The sequence below is a fragment of the Schistocerca americana genome, chromosome 7 (genome assembly GCF_021461395.2).
Source record: "Schistocerca americana isolate TAMUIC-IGC-003095 chromosome 7, iqSchAmer2.1, whole genome shotgun sequence".
Taxonomy (NCBI): domain Eukaryota; kingdom Metazoa; phylum Arthropoda; class Insecta; order Orthoptera; family Acrididae; genus Schistocerca; species Schistocerca americana.
This window is the reverse complement of record NC_060125.1, coordinates 436,996,591-437,021,139: the sequence shown is the minus strand read 5'-3', so window position 1 is coordinate 437,021,139 and position 24,549 is coordinate 436,996,591. Positions and strand designations below refer to the sequence as shown.

General features: G+C 44.9%; 1 non-coding gene across 1 annotated transcript; it reads left to right on the top strand.

The window, feature by feature from the left end:
- Positions 1-1,274: 1,274 nt before the first annotated feature.
- Trnat-ugu lies at positions 1,275-1,349 on the top strand. The gene has a single exon. It is a non-coding gene; the product is annotated as a tRNA-Thr (tRNA).
- The last annotated feature ends 23,200 nt before the right edge of the window (positions 1,350-24,549 follow it).

Here is a 24,549-nt window from a genome sequence, read left to right as displayed (position 1 = left end):
ACGTATCGCCGCTACTGATGCATACTCTCACCAGTCTGCTGTGGCGGTAAGTCGGCCGTGCGTGGTCGCAGGTCAGGAACCAGAATCTCGCGCGTCAGGACTCGTTTGAACTCAAGAGGCTAAAAGCAGCGACTTTTCACCTTCCATATCCAAACCAAGGGCGTCCATCTTCACATGTTCCTGTTCCCGACTCTGCTGTTTTCTCCTTTCCGGTCACAACCGTTAAGCAGGAACAATGTTACTGTTTTCCTCCAACAACGTGAAAAATGCCAATTTTAATACATTTCCACCACAGAATGTCTCTAGAGGGGGGCCAATCAGAGCACATCGTCCTCGCCAGTTTGATCTAGAAATTCCCATCTGGCGTCAGTAGGCGATGGGCGAATCAGAACGTTTTTTATACAGTTCAGAATTTCCGGAAGCCTGGCCAACGTGACGGGAACTGCGCGAGGCTTCCTCTCACAGCGAAGGCCCAGACATTCCAAGACTTGTGATTTCTCAGCATAAATTATTTGGTGGCAGCCCGCATTTGAGATACCGTCCTCAGCTTTCCGCAGAGCCGAAACGTGCCGCATACCGTGAGCCTCATCTTAGCTTGATTGACAGGGTAGTTCAGTGAGACCTCTCTGGTGGCTCCTCGACACGCGTTAGCCGGAAAAAATCCTCTGCAAGCTGTGTGGTCTCCTCTGTCGCTTTCAGAGTTCTGCACGAATTCAGCTGTTCTCACGCATTGTTAGAACACAAGCCTCGACAGATAACCACTGCAGTTTTATAAAATACATTCCATAGCATTAAATAACGACATTAAATTTTTCCCGTGACGAAACTTAAGTTACCTGCCTATCGTCAGTCGTGACAAGGGGCGGATGAACTCAGCCAGTCGGTCTGTAATATGACGGGAAAAAACTAACACTAAAAAATAATGAGTGTAGATTAACGAAATTTCGGGAATACATTTGTCTAGGTATATGTGACGGTAGCATTTGTTCCCGAAAGAACAGTTACCGTTGATGACCATGCAGCTTTGTCAGAAATGAAATGATAATTAAATGGACACCCTAGCTGCAAACAAAGGCGTTGATATATTTCATTGGGGACATGTTGAAAATGTGTGCGCTGTACCTGAACTCGTACGGGACTTGGTAGATTATTCTGCCACGAGTAATGTGTATGATAGGCAAACATCTATTAGGCGCACTACGAATGTAGTGTTGTGGACATGTTGGGAATGTGCGTCTCACGGGGAGCGTCCCTGCAGGCTCACTATTCTCTGTGCCATCGGTGGCTCAGATGGATAGAGCGTCTGCCATGTAAACAGGAGATCCCGGGTTCGAGTCCCGGTCGGGGCACACATTTTCAACATGTCCCCAATGAAGTATATCAACGCCTGTTTGCAGCTAGGGTGTCCATTTAATTATCATTTCATTGGTCTAGCTAATATACTTCAGTGATTACCATCGCAAGATCACGGCTTAACGTAAGCATGAGATAAGCCTTTGCAAATGTCAAATGTTGGTACAATAATAACTGGTTTGACCGCAAGAATGTCGAATGCAAGCATTCAGCCGCGCAGGATTAGCCGAGCGGTCTAGGGCGCTGCGGTCATAGACTGTGCGGCTGATCCCGGCGGAGGTTCGAGTCCTCCCTCCGGCATGGGTGTGTGTGTTTGTCCTTAGGATTATTTAGGTTAAGTAGTGTGTAAGCTTAGGGAATGATAACCTTAGCAGTTAAGTGCCATAAGATTTCACATACATTTGAACATTTTTGAGCAAGTATGCAGACGTACATGTATTGTGTTGTACAGGTTCCTGATGTCAGTTTGTGGGATGAAGTTCCATGCCTCTTGCACCTGGTCAGCCAATACAAGGTCAGTTAATTGTGTTCGATGATGACGCTGAAGTTGTCGTTCGATTATATCCTATATGTGATAAATTGGCGACAGATGTGGTGATCTAGCAGGGCAAGGCAACCGCAGAACATGTTGGTGTACAACAGCGGTATGTGGGCGAAAGTTATCCTGTTGGAAAATACCCCTGAAGTTCTGTTCATGAATGGCAGCAAGAAAAGGTTGAATCACCTGACTGACGCACAAATTTGCAGTCAGGGTGCGTGGAATAACCATGAGAGTTCTCCTGCTTTCATACGAAACCGCACCCCAGACCATAACTCCAGGTGTAGGTCCAGTGTGTATAGCACGTAGGCTGACTGGTTGAGATCGTCCGTCTCTTGTCACGACTGGCTGCAGGCCCTCAAGTGGCCATCACTGGCACCAAGGCAAAACCAGTTTTCATCACAAAACACAACAGACCTGCACCCTGCCCTCCAATGAGCTCTCACTTGACGTCACTTAGATCGCAAATGGCGGTGATTTGGGGTCAGTGAAAAGCACGCTACAGGGCTTCTGGCTCGGAGCTGTCCTTGAAGTAACCGATTTTTTAAACAGTTCGTTGTGTCACTGTGGTGCCAACTGCTGCTCAGTTTGATACTGCAGACACTACAGTGCGCCAGAGTCTTCGCCGAGCACAATGGTCTTTCCTGTCGGTAGTGTCACGTGGACGGCTGGAGCCCGATCTTATTGCGACCGTACATACTCATGGTGACCCTGCCAGCATCTTGTACAGTGGCTACATTCCTGCAAAATCTTTCTGCAATATTGCAGAAGGAACATCCAGCTTCTCGTCGCCCTATTACACGACCTCGTTCTGTCAGTGAGTTGTTGATAATGACGTCTTTGTCGCCTTAAAGGCATACTTAAGTAACATCAATTCACCACGCCCAATTTCAAAGGTAACTAATACTCAAGACCGTTACAGTGTGCATTTAAAGTAAACCTGAAGTGCAACCCCATAGTGGCGCCACTCTTATGCTACTGGCGTCAAATCTGAATAGATATCATCTTCCAGATGTGGAAACACGCCTACCATCTCACACCATGCCTTCTCGGTGTTGCCTTTCTTGCCGTCAGTGTATATGATGTAATGGGATAACGTCAGAATCTCCGCAAGGATGTTCGCGGATGATACTGTTGTAAACAAAGAAGTTGCAACGCTTAAAACTATTGTAAAATACAGGAAGACCTGCAGAGGCTCGATCCTTGGTACGGGGATTAGTAGGTCAGTGTAGGCATAAACGTAGTGTATTGAGCACTGGTAGGGGAAAGTTTAATTTTTGTGTGGTTACACGAGTGCTTAACGATTACTGGAAGCAGTTTCATCCATTAAATATCTACGAGCACACTTACGGAGCAGATGTTGGACTGAGGTTTTTTGGAAGAATCAAGAAAAGTGGTCTATTGATGAAGGAGGTACCTCATAAGACCCTCGCTCGAACGATACTTCAGCGTTTCTCATCGGTCTTGAACCCTTACCAGACAGGACTCACAACTAAAATAGACGAGTTCCAAAGAAGAGCAGCACCTTTCGTCTCAGTTTCTTTTAGTTAGCATTAAAATTTCACGGAGATGCTCGTCGACATCCAGGGAAGGCGTTACAACTTAGGCGTTGATACACGATGTGGGTTACTGTTAATATTCGGAGAACGTACGTCCCAAGAAGAGGCAACCAGCATATTTCTTCTAGTGAAGAGTCCACGAAGGTAAAGTTACAAAGATTGGAGGCAATACGAAGGCTTACCGGCTTTCATTCATTCCTCGCACAATTTGCGAATGGAACTAGGCAGGTGGGGGGGAGTGATAATGGTGCCCTACGTACGCTTCGCCACACCCCGTTGGGTGGCTTGCGGAGAATAGATGTAGATGCAGGATGTTTTAGTAATTAGTACAGTTTGGTGTAAAGCATAGTAACCGGGGCCACCACAGAACAACATTTACAATACTTATGCCAACTCTTCCAAATGCTACATGACTATGTATTGAGTTGCAGTATGTAAAAATCCCAGTTAAAATCTGACCTACAAAATAGCGCCAAGCCATATTATTCCTGAATCAATATGTCTTTTAGGAACTAGAGCAATCATCAGCGAGATGGACAAATTTCCTTTCTTTTGCACAAGAAATCCTTGTTAAGGTCTGACGATGGCCTTAGTTCCAAAGGAGTTACGGAAAAGTAATTTATTGATTCAAAAAATAGTGTGGCTTGCTGCTATTTTCCAGCTGACTGATATTTCAGAAAACAGCCGTGGTGTTGTCAAGCTGTTGCAGAGAAAATAAGATCCCAGTTTACGAAATACTTACAGCCGTTGGTCAACGTTATTTGTAGTGAAGCCACTACCACTCTGATACTGTGCGAATGAGGAAGATGGCGGCAATAACGGCCGGCGTTCTGAGTCCAGGCGACCGTCTGCAGTGAGCGCTAAAGTAGAGACATCCTGCTCTGTGACGGCAAGACTCGTTTTATTGGTTGTCTGGCACAGAGCAAGTCTTTCCTCATCAATCATATGACGACAATTCCTTACTCTTTCGTCTCCCAGTAGCACATGTTGTCTAATTTAATCCACTGAAATTTGGCTCTTTCTACCAGCGTAGGAATTTCGCCAGTCAATTGAAGCAGACCTTGCGATTCCTGCGCATTTTATTACGATTTATTAATGATGCCACATAATGGGGAAGAAGGAGGGAAATCTCTCCGACTCCAAGCCAGGATTCTGAACCTCATGAATCAAGGGGCAAACGTGTAGGCATATGTGTGAAAGTGCACATGGTACAGAAATAAATATTAAGAGCCAAGCAGAAAGCTAGCTTCATGACTGTTAAATGAACATTCCTCCATGGTATGGCTACCGAGAAAATGGTGGGTTTCACGAATTATCATTTATAAAGGCTACACCTGTCTTATATTTTATCTAGTATCTTAAACAAACTTGTTCTATGGCTTCCCTGCGTGCAGAGGTGGAACGAGGTGAATTTTGCTTCGCATATCTGGCCACAAAGATTGCTTTCAGCTCTGAACAAATTTATGACTCTCTCTGGTTCTTTTAAATAAACTCCCACGTTACATGTCAGCTAGAAAAACCTCTCCGAGGCTGCAGAAATGACAGGCCCCTCACTACAATAAAGGAAGAGAAGAGAGGAAGTAAATCAGCTGGGCCGTAACTGCTAACACCGAAATTTGTTTGTGGTTATTATGCAGCATTGACCATGGGAAAGTGTGTGTAACACTATGAAACATGTAGCGAGGCAGCTTGGGTATAAGCTACCAAATAACACTTGTCCCTATCATTTTGCTGCTCCTTCCAGTGCAAAGTTAACTACGTACGGATATTATAGGTGATATTACATTAACCTGCACCATTTCTGGTGAGGATCTTCCATGGAATTCTTTCCTCGCCTGTTATTTTTCATTTAATACCTTACTTGTCCACTTAATTTTTAATATTCTTCAACAGCACAGCAAACACTTCTTCTCTGGATATCTGATGGGCCTTGTTTCATTTCCATTCGGCTCTGTGCAGCATATGTGCACTTTCAGGAAACTGTTCCTCAGTTACCTATCAGTATCTGATGCCAGTAGAGATATTTCAGTTAAGTAACTCCTTTCTACTACTCTTCGTGTTTGTCTGTTTACCATCAGCCCATTTTTCGTACTAAGTAATCTGTTGTAGATGGGCGGGCCTGTGCAAGTGCCCATTGCCGTAATCACATTGCTTGCCACAATAAGTGAGCACAGTATTTTGCTACCACAGTGGAATCAGCACACTGGCACGACCGCTTCGCCAGTGACCAAAGGTACTTTTGAAAACCAGGATGCTTCGGCGTCATCGCATTAAGTGTAGTACACTGAGGTGACAAAAGTCATGGGATACTTCCTAACATCGTATCGGACCTCCTATTGCCTGATGCAGTGCAGTAATTCGATGTGGCTATGGACTCAACGAGTCGTTGGAAGTCCCCTGCAGAAATATAGAGCCATGTTACCTCTGCAGCCGTCCATAACTGCGAATGTGTTGCCGGTATAGGATTTTGTACATGAACTGACCTCTCGATTATATCCATAAAATTTCGATGATGTTCATGTCGAGCGATATGGGTGGCCAAATGATTCGCTCAAACTGACTAATCGCTTAAACTGACCAACAGCGAACAACCATGTGCCGGCGAAATGTCACATTGTCGTCCACAAAAATTTCATCGTCGTTTGTGAACGCGAAGTCCATGAATGGCTGTAAATGGTCTCCAACTAGGCGAACATAATAATTTCCAGTCAATGATCATTCAGTTTCACCAGCGAACCCAGACCATACCATGCTAACACAACCCACACCGTCCGCAGCTCGAGGTCGTGCGGTAGCGTTCTCGCTTCCAACGCCCGGGTTCCCGGGTTCGATTCCCGGCGGGGTCAGGGATTTTCTCTGCCTCGTGATGACTGGGTGTTGTGTGATGTGTTGTGTCTAGACAAGACAGCCTAGACACAATGTGAGGAAGCCGAAAGGCACGCGCTAAGCAGGATGGCGTGAGGTCTGAAACAGGATACGTAATGAATGCTATAAAGAAAAGTACGTAGCTTCTGGAATACTTAACTTTAATCCATCCTTTTGGTACATCTGGAGATTGTGGCGATACAAGTGAGACTCTTTAGATACATGCAATGTTAGTAATGGCGCCTTGCTAGGTCGTAGCCATTGACTTAGCTGAAGGCTATTCTAACTAGTGGCTCGGCTAATGAGCAATGCTTCGTCCATGTAGTCGCTAGCTACGTCGTCCGTACAACTGGGGCGAGTGCTAGTCCGTATCTCGAGACCTGCCTTGTGGTGGCGCTCGGTCTGCGATCACACAGTGGCGACACGCGGATCCGACATGTACTAATGGACCGCGGCCGATTTAAAGCTACCACCTAGCAAGTGTGGTGTCTGGCGGTGACACCACATGATGTCCTTAGGTTAGTTAGGTTTAAGTAGTTCTAAGTTCTAGGGGACTGATGACCATAGCTGTTAAGTCCCATAGTGCTCAGATCCATTTGAACCATTTTGAACCAACCCACACCATTGTAGAGCGCCCACCAGCATGCGCAGTGTCTTCGGTACATGGCTATGTCCTGGCACTCGCACCCTACCACCAGTTCTGGCCAGTCCAATATGCTCAAGAGCCCAGAAGAGATGCTGAAGGCGATGTCATGTCGTTAGCAAAAGCATTCGCATCGGTCGTCTGCAGCCACAGCACATTAACGCCAAATTTCGCCGCACTGTCCTGACAAATACGTTCGACGTACGTCCAACACTGAGTTCCGCAGTGTTGCTTATTTGTAACTTCCTGGCAGATTAAAACTGTGTGCCGGACCGAGACTCGAACTCGGGGCATTTGCCTTACGCGGGCAAGTGCTCTACCATCTGAGGTATCCACGCACGACTCACGCCCCGTCCTCACAGCTTTACTTCCGCCAGTACCTCATCTTCTACTTTCCAAACTTCACAGAAGCTCTCCTGCGAACCTTGAATAACTAGCACTCCTGAAAGAATGGATATTGCGGAGACATGGCTTAGCCACAGCCTGGGGAATGTTTCCAGAATGATATTTTCACTCTGCAGCGGAGTGTGCGCTGATATGAAACTTCCTGGCAGATTAAAACTGTCCCGAGTTCGAGCCTCGGTCCGACACACAGTTTTAATCTGCCAGGAAGTTTCATATCAGCGCACACTCCACTGCAGAATGAAAATCTCATTCTGTGTTGCTTATTTATTAACACTAATAACTATATTCAAAGAATGCTACTCTCGGTCGCTATCGTAAGTGAAGGTCGTCAGCCCATGTGATGTCCGTGGTGAGAGGTAATGCCTGAAATTTGGTATTCTGGGCACATCTTGGTACTGTGGATCTCGGAATATTTAATTCTTTAACTATTTACTAAATGGAATGTCCCATGCGTCTAGCTCCAACTACCATTCAAACCTCGAAGTCTGTTAATTGTTGTCGTGTAATCATAATCACGCCGGAAAATTTTTCACGCGAATCAACTGAGTACAAATGACAGCACCATCAGTGCAATACCCTTCTATACCTCGTGTGACTTTTCAGCTCAGAGTAGATAATACCTGGGGTCTGTGCTTATAAACAAGCCCATCCTGATGTGCGTAAATACTAGCTGTCTGGTTTGCGTCCGGCATTGAATCGGCGACCTCTGTATAGCGATCTACAGCTGTTACGGCATCGTCACTCGTCAGCCATAGAGTGGAGCAGCTATCTCTATTCAGTACCCTACAGGACCACCTACTTTGGAGCTCCAGCCACAATGGTCAAACAGAGGTCCTCCCAGCCGCTGGTCCATCTAGCATGCACCGATGCCACACACTGCCATCCACACGTCTAGGCCGCGTATCGCACTCTGGATGTGTACAATTTGGACGCTCACCATGGCCGGGCAGATCCCTCACCTACCTTGCTGGCAATGTATCATGACCAGCTCACCACACCAGCAGCTGATGCAGCTCCACCACCAGGCTTCTAGATGTAGCGTCTAGAAGCATCTGCGTGACTATACATCAAGCACCTAGGATCATGGGTTCCATGGCCAACTTCTGCCTACTGAATTTGGGCACGAGTCTTCTGTAGTGAACTGTTATAAACAAATAAACGAATTGAACGCGACTGGACCGGCGGCACGCACCAACTAGAGAACTTCAGCCCCTAAATTGTCTATTCCTGTCGTCATGTTACCACAGGCCTCGGCAGTCAGATTGCTTGTCAACCTTAAAAAGGAATCTGTCCCGCTTTCACTTTTATTCCACTTTCGAAATTTTCTTTCACTTTCTCCTCTGCTTTTCGGACGTGTCCAGAGCAACGGAAAGAGCGCACAGTACAACAGCTTGTCTTCACTGACTGTTTCCAAATCGCTGGACTGAACGAAGGGAACTTGTACGTTGACTGCCCAGTTCACCAAATTTGACTTCCTACTATTTTTTCTCTATGGAAGCTAAAAGAGAAAGTTTACAATTACAAACAAATAACATCAGATTATGAAAGACGTAAATGCCTGCGCTGAAATATCTGATGAAATGTTAAAATGCGTGCATCAGTATTTACATGGAAGATTGGAATTTTGTATTGTAACTGGTAATCGACACTTTGAACAGCACCCTCGAAGGTGTTTCAGATCCAAAGCCTTTGTTCTTTCACTTCTTTTTCCTTGGCTTCACGCTGACACATGGAGTCGACAGCTGCGATTATTTACCAATTTCAAACTGCGATTGGTCGTTTTATATATATCCATGAAGCCACTGTGGACGTGCAGGGGACCCACTCTGTCTCTCTCTCTCTCTCTCTCTCTCTCTCTCTCTCTCTCTCTCTCTCTCTCTCTATACAGGGTGGTCCATTGAACGTGACTGGGCCAAATATCTCACGAAATAAGCGTCAAACGAAAAAACTACAAAGAACGAAACTCGTCTAGCTTGAGGGGGAAACCAGATGGCGCTATGGTTTTATTTAAATTAAAATACAGAACGTAGGTACGTTTGAACATTTTATTTCGGTTGTTCCAATGTGATACATGTACCTTTGTGAACTTATTTCTGACAACGCATGCTGTTACAGCGTGATTACCTGTAAATAACACATTAATCCAATGATTGTTCAAAATGATGTCCGTCAACCTCAATGCATTTGGAAATATGTGTACCGACATTCCTCTCTACAGCAAGTAGTTCGCCTTCCGTAATGTTCGCACATGCATTGACGATGCGTCAGGCGTTGTCGGTGGATAACGATAGCAAATATCCTTCAACCTTCCCCACAGAAAGAAATCCGGGGACGTCAGATCCGGTGACGTGTGGGCCATGGTATGGTGCTTCGACGACCAATCCACCTGATGAAAAATGCTATTCAATACCGCTTCAACCGCACGCGAGCTATGTGCCGGACATCCATCATGTTGGAAGCACATCGCCATTCTGTCATGCAGTGAAACATCTTGTAGTAACATCGGTAGAACATTACGTAGGAAATCAGCATACATTGCACCATTTAGATTGCCATCTATAAAAGGGGGGCCAATTATCCTTCCTCCCATAATGCCGCACCATACACTAAACCGCCAAGGTCGCTGATGTTCCACTTGTCGCAGCAATCGTGGATTTTCCGTTGCCCAATAGTGCATATTATTCCGGTTTACGTTACCGCTGTTGGTGAATGACACTTCGTCGCTAAATAGAACGCGTGCAAAAAATCTGTCATCGTCGAGTAATTTCTCTTGTGCCCAGTGGCAGAACTGTACACGACGTTCAAAGTCGTCCCCATGCAATTCCTGGTGCATAGAGGCATGGTTCGGGTGCAATCGATGTTGATGTAGCATTCTCAACACCGACGTTTTGAGATTCCCGATTCTCGAGCAATTTGTTTGCTACTGATGTGCGGATTAGCCGCGACGGAGCTAAAACACCTACTTGGGCATCATCATTTGTTGCAGGTCGTGGTTGACGTTTCACATGTGGCTGAACACTTCCTGTTTCCTTAAATAACGTAACTATCCGGCGAACGGTCCGGACACTTGGATGATGTCGTCCAGGATAACGAGCAGCATACATAGCACACGCCCGTTGGGCATTTTGATCACAATAACCACACGTCAACACGATATCGAACTTTTCCGCAATTGGTAAACGGTCCATTTTAACACGGATAATGTATCACGAAGCAAATACCGTCCGCACTGGCGGAATGTTACATGATACCACGTACTTATACGTTTGTAACTATTACAGCGCCATCACAAAGCGAATAAAGTGGCCCAACTAAAACATTCATATTTCTTTACGTACTACACGAATATGTAATAAAAAGGGGGGTTCCTATTTTAAAAAACGCAGCTGATATCCGTTTGACCTATGGCAGCACCATTTAGCGGGCCAAACACAGAGTCATCTGGTTTCCCCGTTCAAGCTAGACGAGTTTCGTTCTTTGTAGTTTTTTCGTTTGATGCTTATTTCGTGAGATACTTGGCCCGGTCACTATCAATGGACCACCCTGTATACTGCTATTTCAACACTTCTTCTCCCATAAGGAAGATGTTTCGGTGACAGTTTCGTAATGCACGCGTCGCTGTCATCTTGTGTATTGGCACCGGTGCATCTCTTAAGCAAATGTTCATTGGACAGAAATTTGTCGTGTCCCGAGAGGGAGTTAGATCGACATGTGTCATACTCAGGGGTTTCACCTCGTTTGTTCTGTTCGAAGAGTGGAAGAAGGCGCGGGCAGTTTCTGCAACTCCGACATCTAGAATGAGTAAGCTATTGCTAACGTGCAGCATACAGAACTCGGTGAGGAGTGGTTACTTATTGAGGGCAGAATTCATAAGATACGTATAGGTTGACAACTGAAAAGCCCTACTGGCACTGCCTTCCATTAATTTTATCAGTTGAACCCCTTGATCTGGAATCTATCTCTTTGGATGCTAAGGAGCAGAGGCTGGCGAATCTTACTAAGTTACCACGTGTGCCGTAGAACGACACAGAGCTTGCGTCGTTATACTCAGCAGATCCCGACTGACTACAGTGTCCTCCTGACCCCCAATTTATACTGCTTTCGTACGTCACAAAAAGCTTCTATAACATTCTATATCTCCTTCCGAGACGCTGACCACTTACTTGGTGTATTTCAATTATCATGTGATGTGTGAAAGCTACTTGGATCTCTGTTTTGGGTCCGGCGACAGCAGTCACGTGACGTTATTTGTCTCATGGCGCCGCTTCGTCAGCGGTGGTCAGTATCATCTACAAATACTCTTGCAATGCTCCTGGGAACTTGAGCCTAGCTGCTCTTCCAGGTGAATAACTCTTAATACATTTAATTTATATTCGTCACTGATTGAGATTCGCAGCAATTTGTATACCGAACAAATCTTATTCTGAACTAATTCGTCGATCGCCTACTGCTGTCTACACACGGAGGTGTCGTTTAACTTCATATAACCTGCTGCTATTTGCCATTTCTGCCGACCACTGGCATCTGGCTTCTTTGGGAATATTAATATGGGGAAACTCCATGGCTAGTACTATGGGATATTATCCCATCAGCTAACATCCCTGCTACTTCCTTTCGTAGCGATTCTTGTTGCGCCTGGGGTATTCTATACGGACATTGATTTATTATCATTCCTTTCAATTCTGGTATTAACTGTATACTATGTTTCACTACTGTAGTATGAGTCAATACGTCCCCAGGTAAGTGAAATACATCAATATATGCGGCGCATATCCTCTAGAGTGCCTGTACTTTCTCACTGTTTAAATGTTTCTTTCGTATTTTTTCTCTTAACATGCTGAACCTTGACTTATTTACGCTTTTCATTCTGGTGGATACTTGTCGAATTTTATAACTACTTGGGGGCGGCAATTCGTCTGCTAACACTTCTGGGCATGTCTAAATGTACCTCTTCTTCGCGAATATGTGATATACTACTCCCTCCTTGGACTGTTACTATTGCCTCGGGGATAATCACGCCCCGCCTTACCTCTTGTTTCGGAATTTATCACTTCTGTACCGTTCACCTTCGATACCCTTACTCTTACGAATCTTACCTTCCTGGAACCGATCGTAATTTTTCCCGATGCCAGCCCCTGCTGGCTACGTGTATCATACTTAAAATCTTTTACTGGTTGCCCCTGCTGGCTACATTTCATTTCACTGATGGCCTCTTATTGGCATTAAGTACCCATTTCTATCTTGTAAACCTATGTTCTTCCGGCTTCTCGGTGCTATTCTTTCTTTTAATTACCTGATCTTCAACTGATTTCCAGGGACGAGCTATTTCCCCTCTCAGTTTATCTATCTGCCTTTTGGCAGCTTCTAATTCACTTTCCATGAAATACACTTTAGATTTTAAATAACGGTTTTCCTTCCTTATTTTATCGTTTTCTCTTCTTTCATCTTCATACTTTTTACTTTCCGTATTTAAATTCACTTTCAATGCATGGCACCCTCTCTATCTGTGAGATTCCGTCTATGTCTCTCGATATCGCCGTGTCTATTCGGTCCGCACGGCTTTCGCCTCGCATACCTCGCTTACCTGCTAACGGTGACGTGTTTGGTAACTGCCACGTAACTGGCCCGTTCTCTGTTTACTACTCGAGCTGGCTTCGATAACAGTGCGTCCTCTGTGACTTCCTTTAACTCTAACCATTCACCTCATAACTTAAAGCTTCTACGTGCGTAATCTAGCACTACTCTGTGCTTTTCTAGGAAATCCCTTCCTAGAAACCCTTCGAATGGGAAATCCATTTGTGTCCTTACAACTTGGAATTCGTGGTAATATCCTTTACCTCTTTCTGCCCGCAGCTTTATTCTAACCCGTCCTTCGGTTCTAATTTCCTAATTTGCGATATTCCTTATCGTCACTGTCTTTCTGCCATCTGATATTTTCTGCTGTAACACCTCAGGTTTAATTATACTTACGTGCACTCCACTGCCCACTAACAGCCCTATCTTTCTCTCTATTGTGTCATTGCTACTTACCTGTACGTAATCATTTTTACTAATGCAGTCACAACGTAATGGAACTGCTGCATTACGTTCGCGGTTCGTTTCCCAGCGTCTTGTCGACGTATGTTGGTCCAACGACTCTCGCTACATACACTAGGATAGTGTCATGTGCGACAGCATGTGAAACACGTAACAGCTTTCGCACTATTACAGGGAGGGTAATGTCCTACTAGGTTACATTTTATGCACCTTATTGGCGGAGGACATTCTCCGCGAGGGCCATTTCCTTAGAATTGGTCAACACCTATTTCCTTTATGGGTAGCCTAGTTCTCATGGGTTGGGATTGAGCCCCCTTCTTCTGACTGAACTTACGTATTTGTACTCTGCTTCTGCATTCTCTCGCTAAATGCCCTATTTTCCCGCAGTTATATCACTCATTAATTTGCTTTGGATATCCTACCTACCGATTGTACTGGTAGATAGGACAGCTTGCCTGTGGAAGTGGAAGGGTAGCCCACAACATAGACAACTATTCACAATTACAAGCACCCACGCTTTAATGATCTTCCAGCAATAAATCTCAACTAAGCAAGGACATAAATTTGGTTACAAACTTATGTTAAACTTCAACCAGTGAATAACCCCAATAAAGAATTACCAATCAATAAAACGTAGATAAAGGACTGCTTTACAAGAATGCTTAAATTAAGTAAAATCGTGAAAGCTAAATTACAAATTTTATATTAAGCTTCAACAGGTGAATAACCCCAATAAATAATTCTCATTTAAATAAAATATAGATAGGAAAATGCCTTACCAAAATGCTTGAATTGTGTAAAATCATGAAAAGCTGAGTTACAACTTTTCTCGCAAACCACTTAGGAATTTACAGCAAATAAACAAGTTTGATCTGTTTAACCAGAAGTTAACTGCCAAGTCCAAGCGACCGAAGCCACTCAGAGCGGACGACCGCCCCAACGCTGGTCATCAACCGACATCGTCACGGCCAAGTGGCCACCGTGCTAAAACAGACTAACGTTTCGGTAAGCGACCAACACAGGAGTAACAGTAAGTGAAAGTCGGCGTACGCCTTACGAAACACGGCACACCCTGAAGCGGGACCAGGCACAGCTGACTAGCGGCCATACAACCGCGAGCAAACAAATCTCACGCCGCCCGTACTAACGCGGGAAATGATAGCGAGCGACAAGACACCACGCGCAAAGCAGCAACCGTGCCTACCCCTCGACCACAGAATGTACCCTGTCTCCTTGTCTATAGTAATACAATTTATAGCACACAAGAAAAGATTTAATAATTGCATTAGTTCAACGCAAGATCAGTTAACAGTTAGGTCCAGTAAAGATTTACCAACGGATTTACCTTCAAACCAACTTCCGGACCACAGGCGGAAATTAGTAAACTTAGCATGAGTTTTCACCAGACCGATAAACAAGAAATCAAATTAAACAGTTGCCAAAAATACAGTCACGATACGCAAGCCCTTCAAGACCTTGCTATCTTACAGTTATCATTAACGGCGAAACATGCACAAATGAATGACAAATTCACCATTGAAAGCAAAACAACAACACCACAAAGGTTAAATTAATTAATTTGCAGACGAGCCAGACACTGAAAGCTCAGTTCCACAAGATTAGGACTAACCTCACTCGGCAGCAATACATTTGTGCGCGTGATAACTAGGTTGCCCAAACATGACTCCAAAACCCAAAACAACAGGTCACACGTTAGCTGACTTGTTCTCGGATACTAGGTAACACCGGGCTAAGACAATCGCGACAAAAAAAATCTCTGAAATTGCAGCTGCCTGCAGCAAAACAAATCAGTCAGGGTGCATGAACGTAAAGCACAAGCCACTGTTCCAGCCGGAGCGTAACCTTTTCAATGCACATACGGACAGAACAACACACGTGGGCATAAAGGGAGCAGCAGATGCGTACCAAGCAATGTATACTGCGCCAAAATACGACCCACGTCACGTCCACAAACCGGAGCACTGATCCCGGAGCTGGTGTCTGCTCGCTGGACTGCCGCTACTCTCTGTCCCCCGGAATGCGATGCTGACTGCCGCCATGCTCAACGCTCCCTTCTCGGCCGTGCACAACAGCTCTTCTCTTGTCGCCTCAGAGTGCGGCCGCAATGTCCGTTCTCCCCTGCTGTCCGCCCCAGACCCCCGTACTCGCACTCACTCCCTCGTTAGGACCCGCTCCGACAGGAGGCGCTCGCGATCGCACACAGTGCCAACCTCAACCAGAGGAGTAATCGATAGCGTCTTGCGCCCGAGAGCCGCGCCACGGCTCACCGATATTTTTCTTCTTCAGAGTGGATTGCACTCTCTTCCGTCGATGCTAAATCAATTGCTTCTGCCGGCCGGAGTGGCCGTGCGGTTCTAGGCGCTACAGTCTCGAACCGCGTGACCGCTACAGTCGCAGGTTCGAATCCTACCTCGGGCATGGATGTGTGTGATGTCCTTAGGCTAGTTAGGTTTAAGTAGTTCTAAGTTCTAGGGGAATGATGACCACAGCAGTTTAGCCCCATAGCGCTCAGAGCCATTTGAAGCAATTGCTTCTGACAAAGTGATTCACTCTCCCTGTGCTCGCACTACTGTCTTAAACCTATCGCTAAATAGTCCCTGTATTAAAACAACTCTCCCTAATTTTCGTATCAATGAGCAGCCGGCCGCGGTGGTCTAGCGGTTCTAGGCGCGGAGTCCGGAACCGCGCGACTGCTACGGTCGCAGGTTCGAATCCTGCCTCTGGCATGGATGTGTGTGATGTCATTAGGTTAGTTAGGTTTAATTAGTTCTAAGTTCTAGGCGACTGATGACCACAGAAGTTTAGTCGCGTAGTGCTCAGAGCCATTTGAACCATAGCCATCAATGAGCAACTGCCTGGAATTTCGTCTGCCGTCATTACCCTCCTCATGGCTTCTCTGAAATAAAACTGCACAGAATCTACTCGGGCTCCACACTACACCACATTTTCATCCCTTGTTAGCCAACTATTAAAGATTTTTCACGGACAGAAATCTAATGTCCATTTATTTGCATAATTCTCCGTGAGAATCTCCGTCACTTCTGACCATGTTTCAGTGCGAGCTCTAACGATAAGTTTACTGCAGGCAGAAATCTGTATTTGACCTATAATATATTTAAGAAACAATCTTTTAGGCTCTGGTTCTACTAGTTCGTAAGCACTATCGCAAATGTCTATAAATTCAGAGAGTTGCTCTCTTTCTCCACCAAACTTTCTAGGCACTAACTTCGTTGTTTCACTATAGTTTAAACACAGTTGGTTATCACTATTGTTGAGAGTTGAATCTGCTATAGAAGACATTTTCATTAACCTTCCTGTAGTCTTGCACTGCGTGCTGTAGTGTTGTGAGCCTCTTGCTCACGTTCGCTGGCGATGCTGATGCCTTCCTGGTTTTCGTAAGCCTTCTTCGCACGTTTGCAGCCAGTTATGCTTTTGGTACGGTGGGCCGCTCACCCACGTCTGCAACCGATGTCACTTTCAGGAACGGTGGGCCTCTGCCCACGTCTGCTGCCGCTGTTCAATCTTGGGAATATAACTAAATGCCAGGTCCTTCAAAAGTTGAGTTTGCGTGTTGGTTCCTGCACACTACTTGCTATGTTGACTTTAGATCATCACAGACTAAGGCATGCTGACAATACAATCAAGACATTGGTGAAAAAAGCAAGACAGGTGCAGCGGGGTGCCAAAAGAAGACTTCAAGATGATTATGAAGACTGTGTGTATTAATTATGGATCAGGAGTGTTTTAATCTTCTTTCTCCGTTTCCCGTAAGTTTGCTTTTTACTTCTTCTAGGAACATTATCTCAGGTACTGGTGAGCCTATAAGTGTGAAATTTTTATGACTTAGTCACATGGGTTTCTTACTGAAACAACGATTGTTTAATTACTTGGTTTACGAAAGACTTAGGGGTGATAATCTAGCAAAAATTGATGGAAAAAATTTAGTTAAAATAAATGTAAAATATCTCTGTAAGAAAATACTTTGACAATAAACTGTTGTTTCAGTACTGTTATAACATATCAATGCACATACAGTAAAAATTTTATGTCTCTGTCTCCAGAAGTTTGTGAGAAAATGTTCCCAATAGCAGGCATATTTTAACATTGCAGGGATAGGCGATTCCGTATCCCCTTAACTTTATTTTATTTATTTATTTATTGTTCCGTGGGACCAAATTAAGGAGAAGTCTCCATGGTCATGGAACGAGTCAATACATGAAATTATAACACGATAGTAGAAACACATAAAATGAAATACAAGAAACGTATTCAGGCGACAATTCGTAAGTTTAAATAAAGAAAATAATGTAACACTGGAATTTGCTTAATTTTTCAGCTCTTCCAGGAGCTCCTCGACAGAATAGAAGGAGTGAGCCATGAGGAAACTCTTCAGTTTAGACTTAAAAGCGTTTGGGCTACTGCTGAGATTTTTGAGTTCTTGTGGTAAACTTATTGAAAATGGATGCAGCAGAATACTGCACTCCTTTCTGCACAAGAGTCAAGGAAGTGCATTCCAGATGCAGAATTGATTTCTGCCTAGTATTAACTGAGTGAAAGCTGCTAACTCTTGGGAATAAGCTAATATTGCTAGCAACAAACGACATTAAAGAAAATATGTACTGTGTGGGCAATGTCAGAATTCCCAGACTATTGAATAGGGGTCGACAAGAGGTTCTCGAACTTACACCACATATAGCTCGAACAGCCCGTTTTTGAGCCAAAAATACCCGTTTTGAATCAGAAGAATTACCCCAAAAAATAATACCATATGACATAAGCGTATGAAAATATGCGAAGTAGACTAATTTTCATGTTGAACTGTCACTTATTTCAGATGATGTTCTAATGGTAAATAAAGCAGCATTTAGTTTATGAACAAGATCCTGAACATGGGCTTTCCACAACAGCTTACTATCCATCCGAACGCCTAGGAACTTTAACTGTTCCCTCTCGCTTATAATATGCCCATTCTGTCTGATCAAAATATCAGTTCTTGTTGAATTGTGAGTTAGAAACTGTAAAAACTGAGTCTTACTGTGAATTAGCATCATATTATTTTCCACAAGCCATGAACTTATTTCATGAACTACATTATTTCATAATGTTTCAATATTACACACAATATCCTTCACTACAAAACTGGTGCCATCAGCTAACAGAAATATTTTTGAATCACCTGCGATAGTAGAATGCATATCGTTTATATAAATAAGAAACAGCAGCGGCCCCAGCACCGACTCTTGAGGAACGCCCCACTTAACAGTGCCCCATTGGGACTGAACATCGCTACCGATCTCAATATTGCGGAGAATTACCTTCTGCTTTCTGTTCTTAAAGTAACAGGCGAACCAATTATACGCTACTCCCCTTACTCCGTAATGGTCCAACTTCTGCAGTAATATTTTGTGGTCAACACATCAAAAGCCTTCGTTAAATCAAAGAAAACACCTAGCGTTCGCAACCTTTTATTTAATCCGTCCAAAACCTCACAGAGAAAAGAGAATATAGCATTTTCGGTTGTTAAACCATTTCTAAAACCAAACTGCACATTTGACAGCAAATTATGTGAATTTAAATGCAAGAGCAGCGGCGTCTGCGTAGTTTTCAGTGTAATAGACCAGCATACTGCGTGAAATAACAGCAGAAATCGATGTGGGAGCGGCGAAACGTGGCGTTAGTGGATATGGCAACAGACAACCGACGTGAGTGCCTTTACTAACAGCACGACACCGTTCGCTGCGCCTCTTCTTGGGTTGGACCCTAGACTACTGGAAAACAGTAGCCTGGTCAGATGAGGCCCGATTTCAATTGATAAGAGCTGATTCTACGGTTAGAGTGTGCCGTGGACCCAAGTTGTCAACAACGCTCTGTGCAAGCTGATGCTGGCTCCATATTGGTGTGGGCTGTGTTTACATGGAATGGACTAGGTCCACTGGTCCAGTTGAACCGATCATTGAATGGAAATGGGTATGTTCGGCTACTTGGACACCATTTGCAGCATTCACGGACTTCATGTTCCCAAACAACGACGCGCCATGTCACAGGGACACGATGGTTCGCGATTGGTTCGAAGAATATTCTGAACAGTTCGAGCGAGTGATTTGGCCACCTAGAGCGCCTGACGTGAACCTCGTGGAACATTTATGGGACATAATCGAGAGGTCCGTTCATGGACAAAATCCTACACAGTAGCACTTTCGCGATTATGGACGGCTAGAGAGGCAGCAAGGCTCAATATTTATCCAGGAAAGTTCCAACGACTTGTTGAGTGCATTCCACTTCACGTTTCTACTCCACGCCCACAAAAACAAAGCCCGGAACGATATTAGGAGGTATCACATGATTTTTGTCACCTCAGTGTGTAGGCAGCTGTAGGCGATCGACGAATTACTTCAGAATAAGATTCAATCAGTATACAAATTGTTGCAAATCTCAGTCAGCAACGATTATAAATTAAATGTATTAAGACTTATTCACCTGGAAGAGCAGCTAGGCTCAAGCTCCCAGAAGCATTGGAAGAGTATTTGTAGACGATACTGACCAGCGCTGACGAAGCGGCGCCATGAGACAAATAACGTTACGTGACTGCTGTGGCCGGACTCAAAACAGAGACCCAAGTAGATTTCACACATCACATGATAATGGAAATACACCATGTAAGTGGTCAGCGTCTCGGAAGGAGATATACACTCCTGGAAATTGAAATAAGAACACCGTGAATTCATTGTCCCAGGAAGGGGAAACTTTATTGACACATTCCTGGGGTCAGATACATCACATGATCACACTGACAGAACCACAGGCACATAGACACAGGCAACAGAGCATGCACAATGTCGGCACTAGTACAGTGTATATCCACCTTTCGCAGCAATGCACGCTGCTATTCTCCCATGGAGACGATCGTAGAGATGCTGGATGTAGTCCTGTGGAACGCCTTGCCATGCCATTTCCACCTGGCGCCTCAGTTGGACCAGCGTTCGTGCTGGACGTGCAGACCGCGTGAGACGACGCTTCATCCAGTCCCAAACATGCTCAATGGGGGACAGATCCGGAGATCTTGCTGGCCAGGGTAGTTGACTTACACCTTCTAGAGCACGTTGGGTGGCACGGGATACATGCGGACGTGCATTGTCCCGTTGGAACAGCAAGTTCCCTTGCCGGTCTAGGAATGGTAGAACGATGGGTTCGATGACGGTTTGGATGTACCGTGCACTATTCAGTGTCCCCTCGACGATCACCAGTGGTGTACGGCCAGTGTAGGAGATCGCTCCCCACACCATGATGCCGGGTGTTGGCCCTGTGTGCCTCGGTCGTATGCAGTCCTGATTGTGGCGCTCACCTGCACAGCGCCAAACACGCATACGACCATCATTGGCACCAAGGCAGAAGCGACTCTCATCGCTAAAGACGACACGTCTCCATTCGCCCTCCATTCACGCCTGTCGCGACACCACTGGAGGCGGGCTGCACGATGTTGGGGCGTGAGCGGAAGATGGCCTAACGGTGTGCGGGACCGTAGCCCAGCTTCATGGAGACGGTTGCGAATGGTCCTCGCCGATACCCCAGGAGCAACAGTGTCCCTAATTTGCTGGGAAGTGGCGGTGCGGTCCCCTACGGCACTGCGTAGGATCCTACGGTCTTGGCGTGCATCCGTGCGTCGCTGCGGTCCGGTCCCAGGTCGACGGGCACGTGCACCTTCCGCCGACCACTGGCGACAACATCGATGTACTGTGAAGACCTCACGCCCCACGTGTTGAGCAATTCGGCGGTACGTCCACCCGGCCTCCCGCATGCCCACTATACGCCCTCGCTCAAAGTCCGTCAACTGCACATACGGTTCACGTCCACGCTGTCGCGGCATGCTACCAGTGTTAAAGACTGCGATGGAGCTCCGTATGCCACGGCAAACTGACTGACACTGACGGCGGCGGTGCACAAATGCTGCGCAGCTAGCGCCATTCGACGGCCAACACCGCGGTTCCTGGTGTGTCCGCTGTGCCGTGCGTGTGATCATTGCTTGTACAGCCCTCTCGCAGTGTCCGGAGCAAGTATGGTGGGTCTGACACACCGGTGTCAATGTGTTCTTTTTTCCATTTCCAGGAGTGTAGAATGTTATAGAAGCTTATTGTGACGTACGAAAGCAGTATAAACTGGGGGCAGGAGGACACTGTAGTCAGTCGGGATCTGCTGAGTATAACGACGCAAGCTCTGTGTCGTTCTACGGCACACGTGGTAACTTAGGACGATTCGCCAGCCTCGGCTCCGTAGCATCCAGGGAGATAGAGTGCAGATCAAGGGGTTCAACTGATAAAATTAATGGAAGGCAGTGCTAGTAGGGCTTCTCAGTTGTCAAGGTATAGCAACCTTATGAATTCTCCCCTGAATAAGTAACCACTCCACACTGAGTTCTGTATCCTGCACGTTAGCAATAGCTTACTCATTCTAGATGTTGGAGTTGCAGAAGCTGCCCGCGCCTCCTTCCACTCTTCAAGCAGACGAAAAATGTAAGTCCCCTGAGAATAACACGTGTCGATCTAACTCCCTCTCGGGACACGATAGGGGTGGAAGAAAAATTGGTGCCAGGTGTAGGGTCTGCTAGGTGATTGTCTACGGGAAAGAGACATCCAGGATACTGGAATAGGTGCAAGTGATGGAGTAATGGAGTATAAGAGGATTAGGACAGAGAGTAGCTGCAGACGTGGGGCCAAGAGGTCCACATTTCGAGAAGTAACAGTGGCAGCAGCCATGGGCAGAAGCCCACTGTTCCCAAAACAACAGCGGCAGCATCATACACCTCAATTACTGTATTAATTCCGACAAACACTGTTTTCGGGAGACGATGCCATATCACACTATTCAAGCACTCGTTGGGGTTCTGCATTTTTCCATGAAGACATTTCATCAGAAGACTTCTGTCAGCCAGATCTCTGAAAATGGGCTTTATTTCTTCCATGATGACTAATGGTAGACTGTGGTGGTGAATGTATTTCACTCCAGTTGTTAGTTACCTATTATATTTACACCAGCTCTTGGGGCACAAACCATGTCCTGGATGCTCATCAGTGGATGGGGTGCGAAGTACAAAGCCCATATAGCTTTCCTCATATCTTCAAGATTGCCTGTATTTTGCCTGAATGCAAGGCCATAGTAATTCTGAATGTGGTCTATTATGGAATCAGTTAATCTTTCTTTACCATGCAAGATTTTGCCATCATCTAGTTTTCTCCCTTTCAAAGCTAATTTTAACTCTTCAGCCTGGCACCCATTCTCTTCTGCACGTGTCCTATACATTTAAGTTTGCTTATATTTACACTGTTTCCCTGTGGTTTGCTTTCCAAAACTTCTTTGAATGCTTTAGAGTCACCATCTCCCAGATACTTGACATAGCAAACATTATACCACCTTGAAGAGCGATGAAAAATTTTTTTCAGCCCAGCAACCTCCATGCCACCACTACTACAATAATAATTAGCAACACAGTCATCACTAAGTTCATTTTTCAGCCTGTCTATGCATCTCCAGTATTTCGACATTATTGCAACATCGATAACCTTGCCAGTGTCAGCATCAGTTGCTGTTACAACTCCATTGTTGGAGGGGTGTCCCCTTTTTTGCCACGTGCCATCAAAAGCTACTGTGAGGTCACGACTGCCATCATTTTCTTTCACTGCTTCTTCCACAGCTATCTACATTGACTTCTGTGCTACATCTTCAACTGCCGATTCTAGTACATAGTTGTAAGCATCATTTTTTAAGGTACACTTGGAACATGTAGAACACCCCATGGTATATCACCAGCTGCTTTGCCCTTACCAATTGCTCGCAATAGATAAACTACCGTAATATTTACACCATTAAGTTCAGTTTTCTTGTGTCCATTATTTACAGTTACTGAAACAGAACTTGGAAACTTACAGCTGTACTTACTAACACTGCATATTAAATTAAACTGGGTAGCCAGGCCAAAATGGGATTCTACTTTCAGAGAAACGTTTCCTTGAGATTTCTGGCAGCACACACTGTTTTCAAGAGCATCGCACAATATACTCGTATCAATGAGTTCAAAAACTTCTTTCCCTTTATCAAGTAAATTATATTTCTCTTCCAACAACACTGTTTTCAATTGGAGTAAGTCCGTTCGGCAAATCAGTAGTAAGGGGACTCACATTTTCCAATAGTGATGATGAAGAACTGCTTTCCTAATGAATCATCATTTCTTTTCTTTTGGCAGTTCACACGCTTTTTAAACGCGTTTGCTCTAGCTCTAGGCATTTTCACTGCGAAAAATTAAGCAGTAAATACGAAATAACTCGACAACAACAACTTTCATATAGCACACTGTTTACAAACAATCTTTTCACAAAGTCAAAGAGTAACTTGAGGAAACCAGAGGAAAACATTTTCGGGCAAATAGTGTATAAAGAGTCGTTGGAAAGCGGGATATTTGAATTCATGTCACATAAATGTACTGCCAAAACGTTTATGGTCAGCCATGAGAGACGTGTACAACTAAAGCGCAATACCCGATCTCAAAAATCTATAAAAACAAAATGGTTATAATTCTAGTAGAGCTATGTATGATACGTCATTTTAAAGAGGAAAATTGGCGGGATATAATACGCCAGTAAAACTAAAATCAATTTGTTAACCCAAAATCCGATTCCGTATCCCCTTAAGGGGGGTGGGACATCAAACGAGCCGACTTGGAGCAGGAGAGGCACCACAGGACATTTTAATTTCCACTGTCTATGCTTTTACAAGTAAATTCATAAAACTTTGTCAGCATGACCAGGAAGGATTCAGGATTCACACTCGTAGCAGCGGAAGTTCAAAAACATAACAAAATAATTTTTTTTACATGTGAAATTTCATCATTTTTTCACTTACTATTGGCTGCATTTGTTGCTATAGGTACACTTTTTGTTGTGGATTGGCCGGAGACCAACCCACTAAATTGAGAGGAAGCCGAAAGGCACGCGTTTAAGCTCACGCAGGCTGGCGTGAGGTCTGGAACAGGACAAGGAATTCAGACTTCAGAAAAAAGGTGGTACTTGGTGGAATACTTAGCTTTAATCCATCAATATTGAACGTAGCTCTTGTCTGTACATTCTTCACAACATCAATAG